Source organism: Osmerus mordax, chromosome 3 (genome assembly GCF_038355195.1).
Source record: "Osmerus mordax isolate fOsmMor3 chromosome 3, fOsmMor3.pri, whole genome shotgun sequence".
NCBI lineage: Eukaryota > Metazoa > Chordata > Actinopteri > Osmeriformes > Osmeridae > Osmerus > Osmerus mordax.
In genome coordinates, this window is record NC_090052.1 from 5,076,684 (window position 1) to 5,088,794 (window position 12,111).

Consider the following 12,111-nt stretch of genomic DNA (forward strand, 5'->3'; position numbering starts at 1 on the left):
CTATCCAGGGGGAAAAAACAGACCCTGTACATTTTCATTTAGTCTCAATTACATTAAAAGTATTTTGTACATTCCCTTTGTTGGATGTTAGCCTACTTGTATATTGCCATGGGTATTACCTGTGTTTTATTTCATGAATAAGGCTACTCTGTGTACTGTCACAGAGTAGCCTTATATATACTGTCTTCGACCCTGTGTATTCCTAACCTGTTTTATTGTAATGTTATTGGGTGTGCTTTGCCTTCGGCAAGGGCACAACCTTTGTTCTCTCACATATATATTATTATTGGGTGTGCTCAAGCCTTCGGCGAGAGCACAACCTTTGTTCTCTCACATATATATTATTATTATTATTATTCTTTTTGCCCCCCTAAAACTCAGTCAATATTTGGCCTACATAGACAACGTAGGTGTCAAAAGTTTCGTCTTGGTAGCGATTGAGTTGCTTCTATTGGAATTTACGTTCCGTTGCATGGTTTGGGCTTAAGTTAAGTTTTTGTGGCGAAAAGTGAAGCTAACGGTGGCTAATTTGCTAGCCACAGTCACTGACGTTACTAACGTCACTGCGTCACGAAAACAAGCGTGACTACCTTTGGCAGAACATTCGTTTCGCATCTGTTAACTTGGGGGATAGCTAGGCTAACTATAGCTTTACTGCAAGGCAGCTGCAGAAACGCCACAAGAAAAGAGGCCAGGGTGATAAATATTTACTCATTTTACTTTGTGATATGACACACAATTGTGATGTGTAATGTACAATATAAGCTGATATTATTAAGGAAGTACATCTACTTTCGGAAACAGTAGTCTACTATTTCACTGAAGTATTAGCATCATGACATTAGCCTGTGTTGCCCGGGCAACACATACTACAGTGGTCTATGATGTATCTGTTTTCAATCGTTAAAATAAACATTCCTCACATATACATTTTCGTTGTATGATTTATTCTGACATTAGTAAACGATTTGTTGGTGAAATTACCATTACCTGTGGTTTCAAACCAGTGTAGCTCACTGCAACGCTGTAGCCTACCCGAGACCCTAGTGTGAGTAGCCAACAAAAACTCCTCAGCTGTTCAAGTCAAACGGCGACAGAACATGTTCGGCACTCCCCTTACTCAAAAGTCTTTCAATAGTTGAAACAATCTGACTACTAACCTGAACTTCATTGCCACAGCCTAAACGTTGTCAATCTGTTCATGAAAATAATTAATTTCAGTTTAAACCGTACAACGGAACGTTAAATCCAATTCAACCAAAGCAATCGCTACCAAGACGAACACAGCAGTAGTCTAGTACTGTACTGTAGTAGTATAATTTACCGGGGCAGCTTCTCCACACAGGGCTATATCGCATTTTGCGTTGTTACTGACAATGATCGCTACCAGTGAGCTTTTTATGTATGAGCGATTTTCCACTAAATAAATGTCAAGCTTATTTACGTTTTTGGGGGCATATTTTCAGTTAGCAGATGGTACTGTTTGAATCGCGATTCTATCTTCTGCCGGTAAAGTCGTAGAATAATCTTCAAAGGGGGTTCTTTATTAATGAATGAATGCAATATGAGTAGGCTAAATGCCTGAAAATATCACGAGAAGGGACAACTTAAAAGGACGTTTAAGTCATAGAGATTAGGTCCATTTTTACACCGGTCTGCCAAATGTATTCGTTTTGATTCAGCCTGTCAGCTGCCTCTTGCAGGGGAAATGAGAAGACATCATATTTTGAGTTGTAAATGAGCAGCAAAAAAAAGATGCTTTTAAATCTATGTAATCTTTATAAATAATAAGTAGGCCCGATGCATTTTTATATAAAATATACAGACCCCTGTGCAACCGACGCAAGCAAGCACACCCTACAATTTCCCCAGAAATTGTATCCTCTCTAGTTGGGTTTGCTTTGCCTTCGGCAAGGGCACAACCTTTGTTCTCTCACATATTATTATTATTCTTTTTGCCCCGGATATTTAATTAGACGACCAGTCATTAAACCTAGCATTAGTTGGACAATGTGCAGCTAAATTGCAGCCTGTAAGCATCATACTAAGCGTTCACAACTTTACATGTTTTTTAATGTTGGTGTATTTGCCATGCTAAACTAAACATGAGCTGGACACACTGGATAGATCTCAAATGTTGGCTGGGAAAGTTAAGCGCATAAATTAAAAAGATATGGATCTTTCACTCTATAGTGTATTATTTACTGCCAGCTTTCATTTCGAATGAAAACCAACTATATTGAGTGATTTCGCTGCCATTTAGCTGCACATTGTCCAACTAATGCTAGGTTTAATTAAATATCCGAATACCTATTTACATTAAAAAACTATTCAACTTACTACGACTCTTATCCATTAATTTATACTGTTAAGAGTGTGCTAACCGAATAATCTTTAAATGTTGCATTAAAGATACATGCCCATGGATATTTTGAACTACTTACCAAATGACTCGCCATTGAAATCATCAGCATTCTAGTTTTGTTCTTATTCGCTGACGTTCTTTGTGTGATAGACAGACGAAAATGTCCAATGATACTAGACACAGAAATGGCTATATTTGATTGGCTTAGAAGGTTTTGGGAGCAGTGTTCCCGCCTTCTTCTACTGAGACGCAAAACTTTTTTCACAAGGACAAATCTTTTTCTTCTACGGAGACACGAAACTTGTTTTACAAGTACACGAATCTTTTTCTTCTACGGAGACACAACTTTTTTTTACAAGTACACAAATCTTTTTTGCAAGTACACAAATCTTGCCTTCTTCTACGGAGACACAACTTTTTTTGCAAGTACACGAATCATTTTCTACAGAGACACAAATCTTTTTTTGCAAGTTACAAATCGCTTTTACAGAGATCGCTCTCCTGGCACTAATTTCACGCCATACAGCACCCACAGCCTTCGGAGTACTATAAATTCAACCAATCCGACTCCGTCCGTCCGTCTGTCCGTAACGGAGTCGGAGTAGTATAATTCGGCCTTCATCTTCTCTAGCCTTCTCTTCGCCACCTTGAGTGGGGCTAGCTTTCTTCTTGCCTCATAAAATCATTCACAGCTGGGACACTTAATGATTCTCGTAAAAGAGAGAACTCTAAAAGAGAGAATCATTAATGAGTTGTGTATCTCAACACTTCAGTTGCCAAACTTACAACATTGTATCCATAGAGGAACTTGACTGAAAGTATGGTGTCAAAATGAAGACTTTAATTAGACAATCACTGACAACACGACCATAAATCTATAAACACTATAATATAGTAAACAACAATAAAAAAGTAAGGAATAATTCTTGCTGGTTCTGGTTCTTGATCTTCTGCTGTACTTTCTATGTGCACCATCTGGTGTATTTAGTGTGGCGTACAGTGAATGAAATATAATGTAATGTCCTCAGACAGATCTTTCCAAAGCCAAATCCTTAACAATTCTTCAGTATTGACACAATTAGGCCAAGTGTGATTCCTTTGCAAGACAAGGGAATATGTTAACACATGTTGGACCACTGCAGGGTAGAGTATCTACCCTGTGTCCTGTCATGTTGGACTGTAGATCTGGTGTTGCTGCATGTGCTTTCCCAGTAGATGCAGGCCAGTAGTTCTTCCAGCTGTGGGTCATACAGAAGTTCTCTCAGGTGATGACTGCTGGGACAACTTCACCCTCTTGGTTTTTCTCTGATAGATATGCATAAACTGTTCAATAGGTAATTTGTTTGACATAAATAGTCAGTGAGTGCTGCTTAGATCTTCTCTCCTGTGTGGGTCCTGCAGTAAGCTCTAAGATTGCCAGCCTGGCTAAAGGTTTTATCACAGAGGTCACAGCTGTAGGGCTTCTCTCCAGTGTGGATCCTGCTATGAACTCTGAAATGGCAAGCCTGACTAAAGGTTTTACCACAGAGGTCACAGCTGTAGGGCTTCTCTCCAGTGTGGATCCTGCTGTGAACTGTGACATGGCTAGCGTGGCTAAAGGTTTTATCGCATATGTCACAGCTGTAGGGCTTCTATCCAGTGTGGATCCTGTGGTGAACTCTGAAATTGTGAGCCATGCTAAATGTTTTATCACAGATGTCAGGTGTCATAGGGAGTCAGGTGGCTGAGCGGTTAGGGAATCGGGCTAGTAATCAGAAGGTCGCCGGTTTGATTCCCGGCCATGCAAAATGACGTTGGGTCCTTGGGCAAGGCACTTCACCCTACTTGCCTCGGGGGAATGTCCCTGTACTTACTGTAATGTCGCTCTGGATAAGAGAGCTGCTAAATGACTAAATGTAATGTAAATGTCACAGCTGTAGGGCTTCTCCCCAGTGTGGATCTTGCTATGAGCTCTGAAATGGCCAGCCTGGCTAAAGGTTTTACCACAGAGGTCACAGTTGTAGGGCTTCTCTCCAGTGTGGATTCTGCGGTGAGCTGTTAATTCCCCAGTCTGTCTAAAGGTTTTACCACAGAGTTCACAGTTGTAGGGCTTCTCTCCATTGTGGATCCTCATGTGCCTCTTGAGGTTACTGGGTGAGGAAAGGCTCTTTCCACATGTGTCACAGTGATGTGTCTCCATAACTCAGCTCTCTCTTTATTCTCTGTCTAGTCTCTCTGGATCCTGTAGTCTCTGGAAGCTTGTTTATCTGGGGGATCCTTTGTTTGGTTACTGCTGTTTCTGGTTGAGTCTCTCTCTGTAGTCTCTCTGGTTGAGTCTCTGTGTCTCTGTGGAGCCTTAAGGTGTCTCCTCGGTCTAGCCCATGGGTCTCTCCGCCCATGATCAAGTATGATTGGCCATGTAAATAAAATCTTTTGTCTGTCATATTGTGAACTTTGCATATGTAATGTTGATCATTTGGTGAGAGGTGTATGTTTCTCAGGTTTATTTTTACTGGAGAAACACAAAACACAGTGACAAAAATGGATTTGGCATAGAACTCCTCTTTATAGCAATTTGGTTTTCTTCAAAATTATAGGTTATATGATTAGCCTACACAATACGCTTTACATGCAAATTAACCATAAAATGACTTTGGATTGGAATTGCAAAGTTTTAAATCCAATGATGAATATAGCTGCAAACAGCAATGTCGGATTCCTCCTTCAAAATGGCAAAATGTTGTAAATTTGACATAATAGATAGTTACACTGGGATTAACCAGAAGACTTGAAACTGTAATTTCTGTCATAATAAAAAAAAAAAAAAAATGTTTATACCTCTGACTGGATTATAACCCACCACCCTTCGCACATCAGCACTGCGTCTCATCCTACTATGCCATTCACAGACTTAGACATTTAATTGTTTTTGTATCAGAAAATAAGAAATTTCTCCAATGGCAAGCATTCAAGCATTGTCAGATTTGGTTAAAGTTGTAATTTAGTCCTATTTATATATGGGATATAAAATGGGACAACGGGATGACTGGGTTGCTGCTGTAAAGAATAGCTTACTCGTAGTGCTTTAAAAAGGTTGTTTGGGGTGCCATAACCTGTCATGGAAGGAATTTTAAATCATGCCTAGCATCAGTGGCGATTTGTCCTGGCTTAGGTTACTGAAACGAATTTGTGCAACAGGCAAGGGATCCACCTGAACAATCAATATACTTCATTAAAGCTAACTCGGTTGTGAATTGGGCGTGGCCTGTGGCGCCCCCTATGGTCTGATGTGGACCAGTTTTTGTTTGGGCATTAGTTGTGACATGTTGTATCAATATGCCAAATTTCAAAACTTTTTACCAATGAGAATTCATGTGATAAATTACAAGAATATTGTACAACATTGTATCCATAGAGGAACTTGACTCAGAGTATCCTGTCAAAATGAAGACTTTAATTAGATAATCAATGACAACACGACCATGAAACTATAACTATATATATATATATATACACTATAATATAGTAAACAACAATAAAAAAGTAAGGTATAAATTATGTCTGTCTTGCTTGTTCTGGTTCTTGATCTTCTGCTGTACTTTCTATGTGCACAATCAGGTGTATTTAGCGTGACGTACAGTGAATGAAATATAATGTAATGTCCTCAGACAGGTCTTTCCAAAGCATAGGTTCTAATGCTAAAATCCTTAACAATCCTTCAGTATTGACACAATTAGGCCAAGTAAGTAAGTAAGACTTTATTTATATAGCACATTTCATACAAGAATTGTAGCTCAAGGTGCTTTACATAAAATCAATAAAAACAATAATACAAGTGATAAAAGTAATAATTAAAATAGCAAATCTATAAAAACAATAATATAACTGATAAAAGTAGTAAAACCCTTCTAAGATAAAATTACTTAAATGCTTTGGTAAATTTTTGGGGGCATATGTTCAGTTAGCAGATGGTAATGTTTGAATCGCGATTCCATCTTCTACTGCCGGTAACGTCGTAGAATAATCTTCAAAGGGGGTTCTTTATTAATGAATGAATGCAATATGAGTTGGCTAAATGCCTGAAAATATCACAAGAAGGGAAAACTTAAAAGGACGTTGAAGTCATAGAGATTAGGTCAATTTTTACACCGGTCTGCCAAATTTAATCGTTTTGATTCAGCTATGCTGCCTCTTGCAGGGGAAATGAGAAGACATCATATTTCATTCTACACTTCACTCGTATTTTGAGTTGTAAATGAGCAGCAAAAAAAAGATGCTTTTAAATCTATGTAATCTTTATAAATAATAAGTAGGCCCTATGCATTTTTATATAAACTAGAGGGTACAATTTCTTGGGAAATTGTAGGGTGTGCTTGCTTGCGTCGGTTGCACAGGGGTCCGTTTTTTAATGACATTTTTACAACTGATATTTCTGTATATTTTATATAAAAATACATACTTATTAATTATAAAGATTACATAGATTTAAAAGCATTTTTTTTGCTGCTCATTTACAACTCAAAATACGAGTGAAGTGTAGAATGAAATAGATGTCTTCTCATTTCCCCTGCAAGAGACAGCCTCATCGTTGAATCAAAACGAATACATTTGGCAGACCGGTGTAAAAATTGACCTAATCTCTATGACTTAAACGTTATTTTAAGTTTTTCCCTTCTCATGATATTTTCAGGCATTTAGCCTACTCATTGCATTAATTCATTAATAAAGAACCCCCTTTGAAGATTATTCTACGACGTTACCCGGTAGTAGAAGATGGAATCGCGATTCAAACAGTACCATCTGCTAACTGAAAATATGCCCCCAAAAACGTAAATAAGCTTGACATTTATTTAGTGGAAAATCGCTCATTCATAAAAAGCTCACTGGTAGCGATCATTGTCAGTAACAACGCAAAATGCGATATAGCCCTGTGTGGAGAAGCTGCCCCGGTAAATTGTACTACTACGGTACAGTAGTAGACTACTGCTGTGTTCGTCTTGGTAGCGATTGCGTTGGTTGAATTGGATTTAACGTTCCGTTGTACGGTTTAAGCTGAAATTAATTATTTTCATGAACAGATTGACAACGTTTAGGCTGTGGCAATGAAGTTCAGGTTAGTAGTTAGATAGACTTTTGATTTAAGTAAGGGGAGTGCCGAACATGTTCTGTCGCCTTTTGACTTCCTAAACAGCTGTGTAGTGTAGATGTTTTTGTAGTGTGTCTCGCGTAAGCTACAGCGTTGCAGTGAGCTACACTGGTTTGAAACCACAGGTAATGGTAATTTCACCAACAAATCGTTTACTAATGTCAGAATAAATCCTACAACGAAAATGTATATGTGAGGAATGTTTATTTTAACGATTGAAAACAGATAACGCTACATCATAGACCACTGTAGTATGTGTTGCCCGGGCAACACAGGCTAATGTCATGATGCTAATACTTCAGTGAAATAGTAGACTACTGTTTCCGAAAGTAGATGTACTTCCTTAATAATATCAGCTTATACTGTACATTACACATGACAATTGTGTGTCATATCACAAAGTAAAATGAGTAAATAGTTATCACCCTGGCCTCTTTGCTTGTGGCGTTTCTGCAGCTGCCTTGCAGTAAAGCTATAGTTAGCCTAGCTATCCCCCAGGTTAACAGATGCGAAACGAATGTTCTGCCAAAGGTAGTCACGCGTGTTTTCGTGACGTTAGTAACGTCAGTGACTGTGGCTAGCAAATTAGCCACCGTTAGCTTCACTTTTCGCCACAAAAACCTAACGTAAGCCCAAACCATGCAAAACCATGCAACGGAACGTTAATTCCAATAGAAGCAACTCAATCGCTACCAAGACGAAACTTTTGACACCTACGTTGTCTATGTAGGCCAAATATTGACTGAGTTTTAGGGGGGCAAAAAGAATAATAATAATAATATATATATATGTGAGAGAACAGGGCCCCGTTCGTCGTAAGGGTTGAAGCTAAGTTAATCAATTGTCCCTTTAGCCCGTTAACATTAGCGAGATGAGTGAGAATAGCAAATATCGGTTCGTCAACGGCTGATCCGCATCCAAATCATGTGGTTAATTTCAATCAGGCTAAACTTATCAGGGAAATTGCACGTGCACGTCCTACTTCAAAAGGCAGGAAAGGTCGATCACCAAAACCGTGATTTTTTAACGGTATGACGGCGGAAAATACGAAAGAGAGAGCGGTGATAGGCTATTCTCGCCATCCGAGCAAACTATTATAATGAGTCTCTATAAGACAATAAGCGTATATTATCATGGCTAAGTCAAACACCGCCACCGCTGCCAGAGCAAGACAAGCAGCTTGGCAAAAAATTGCCAATAAGCTAAATGCGAAAGTTTTGGGGAAATGTATAGGCTCATTTTAAGTGCCTCATTACCCCAATCAATCAGATCACATTTCTTTAAATGTGCCTGCTGGTATAGGCTTAATGGAAATTAATAATCGAATGAGATCTTGCTAGCGAAAATCATGATCTCAACTCTTCTCAGAATAAGTAGGCTAGATATAAACAAGGCCAAAGAAATTGATACGAATTCATAGACAATTATGAGGATATACTGCGCTTATATCATGTAGGCCTACTATATATGTGCATGTAGGCCTATGTGTAAATCCCTCTTTGATTTAATTGACTGGGACATGGCCAGGGAATATGATGAATTGATTCATTAGCTGGTTAAGCGCCAAGTACACTTTTCTTACAGCAACGCATGCTGCGGCTTTGCCAATGTTTTCTGCATCGCCTATACTGTATAAAAATGTAGCCTATAGCCTACCTGACGCAAAAAACCTCAAGGCTATGCAGTCTGAAGAACAGTTAAAGTTTCAAGTAGCTTTATTGTCAATTTCTTCACATGTCAAGACATAAAAAGGAATCGATATGACGTTTCCCACTCTCCCACAGTGAAACATATAAAAAGCACAGGCACAACAGATAAGACAAGACATTTCGTAAAACATAGCGTTACATATTCACATACAGCAGCATAAGCTCATAATAAAGCACAAAGCTTGCTGCGGCGTGTGATATTTGCAATGTACGGCCCGAGAAGGTCTTGCAAATAAATGAGTCCTTGTCGGCTGAATCGATATCGCTCAAACAAGAACTCATCCGTGTGAAATAAAGGATCTTGGCAATCGCGAAGAACTCTATTGGTATGGAAAGCTAATCGAACTAAAATATAGCTCCTTGGTCAACTGGGTCTCTCAAAAAGGGAGCTGCCATGTTATTTTCCGGGGGTGTGGCAAGCTTATCCAGCTACACTTACGTTAGCCTGCTCTGGAGCAGGTTAGTGCTAATTGATATGTTACTATGGTGATTTATCGAAAGTTGCTTCCACGAACCAAAAAGAGGGGCGTTTTTTATCTTAGCCTGAAAATTAGCTCGCTAAACCGCTTAGCGAGCTACGACGAATACCCCCCAGGTTGTGCCCTTGCCGAAGGCAAAGCACACCCAATAATAATATATATGTGAGAGAACAAAGGTTGTGCCCTTGCCGAAGGCAAAGCACACCCAAATATACAGAAATATCAGTTGTAAAAATGTCATTAAAAAACGTACCCCTGTGCAACCGACGCAAGCAAGCACACCCTACAATTTCCCCAGAAATTGTAACCTCTCTAGGTTACGCTCGCTAGGTTACGCTGCATGTGCTTTGCCTTCGGCACATGCAGCGTTCCGTTGCATGGTTTAGGCTCAAGTTAAGTTTTTGTGGCGAAAAGTGAAGCTAACGGTAGCTAATTTGCTAGCCACAGTGTCACTAACGTCACGAAAACACGCGTGACTACCTTTGGCAGAACATTCGTTTCGCATCTGTTAACTTGGGGGATAGCTGGGCTAACTATAGCTTTAATGCAAGGCAGCTGCAGAAACGCCACAAGCAGAGGCCAGGGTGATAACTATTTACTCATTTTACTTTGTGATATGACACACAATTGTGATGTGTAATGTACAGTATAAGCTGATATTATTAAGGAAGTACATCTACTTTCGGAAACAGTAGTCTACTATTTCACTGAAGTATTAGCATCATGACATTAGCCTGTGTTGCCCGGGAAACACATACTACAGTGGTCTATGATGTAGCGTTATCTGTTTTCAATCGTTAAAATAAACATTCCTCACATATACATTTTCGTTGTAGGATTTATTCTGACATTAGTAAACGATTTGTTGGTGCAATTACCATTACCTGTGGTTTCAAACCAGTGTAGCTCACTGCAACGCTGTAGCTTACGCGAGACACACTACAAAAACATCTACACTACACAGCTGTTTAGGAAGTCAAACGGCGACAGAACATGTTCGGCACTCCCCTTACTTAAATCAAAAGTCTATCAAACTACTAACCTGAACTTCATTGCCACAGCCTAAACGTTGTCAATCTGTTCATGAAAATAATTAATTTCAGCTTAAACCGTACAACGGAACGTTAAATCCAATTCAACCAACGCAATCGCTACCAAGACGAACAATAGTCTAGTACTTTACCGTAGTAGTACAATTTACCGGGGCAGCTTCTCCACACAGGGCTATATCGCATTTTGCGTTGTTACTGACAATGATCGCTACCAGTGAGCTTTTAATGAATGAGCGATTTTCCACTAGATAAATGTCAAGCTTATTTACGTTTTTTGGGGGCATATTTTCAGTTAGCAGATGGTACTGTTTGAATCGCGATTCCATCTTCTACTGCCGGTAACGTCGTAGAATAATCTTCAAGGCTAAATGCCTGAAAATATCATGAGAAGGTAAAACTTAAAAGGACGTTTAAGTCATAGAGATTAGGTCAATTTTTACACCGGTCTGCCAAATTTCTTCGTTTTGATTCAGCTATGAGGCTGCCTCTTGCAGGGGAAATTAGAAGATCATATTTCATTCTACACTTCACTCGTATTTGAGTTGTACATGAGCAGCAAAAAAAAGATGCTTTTAAATCTATGTAATCTTTATAAATAATAAGTAGGCCCTATGCATTTTTATATAAAATATACAGAAATATCAGTTGTAAAAATGTCATTCTAAAACGGACCCATGTGCAACCGACGCAAGCAAGCACACCCTACCCTCTAGTTTGTGTTGTAGTTCGGTAATGGCGGCGGAGAAAGATGCGAGCGAAGCCATTCGGTCCGTTGTGGCAACGCTGCCGAATATCCAGAAGTTAAAGCCAGAACAAGAACAATCTTTGGAAGTTAACGCTTGTCAATGGGGCGAGCCCAGACTCTCTGTACAAATGAAATGTACGAGAGTCTGGTTAGGACCAGGCTACGATATCTCCGCTTCCTCCCACAAAAAGTAAGCTAAAACGTCTCCTGCGACTTGTGCTCGTCATTGCGCAAGTCTGCTCAGTAGAGATTGGGTGGTGGAGCAGCGGTATCGAGGTCCCGATAGACACTCGCCCGACGCAATCGCAAGCACATACTAACACCCTTTTCGTGAGTCAAATAACTAATTAAAAACAAACGTATCCGATAAATTAGCATTTAAACACACATCAGCGTGATAATAATTACCTAAAATGACAGAAATAATCTTTTAATTTTATTTTTTACAATTTACAGTCATTGGAATAAACACAGAACAGTCACGATCCGGCCTGGCCTAGGCTGGGGACATGACCTATGTCTATGGGTGCACCATGCACATGTAGAGCTTTGTGGAATGGTATGCTGTTGTCACAGAATCTATTATCCTTTGTGCCTCATAGATTCAATACATTCCACAATAAATTTACATTCAAA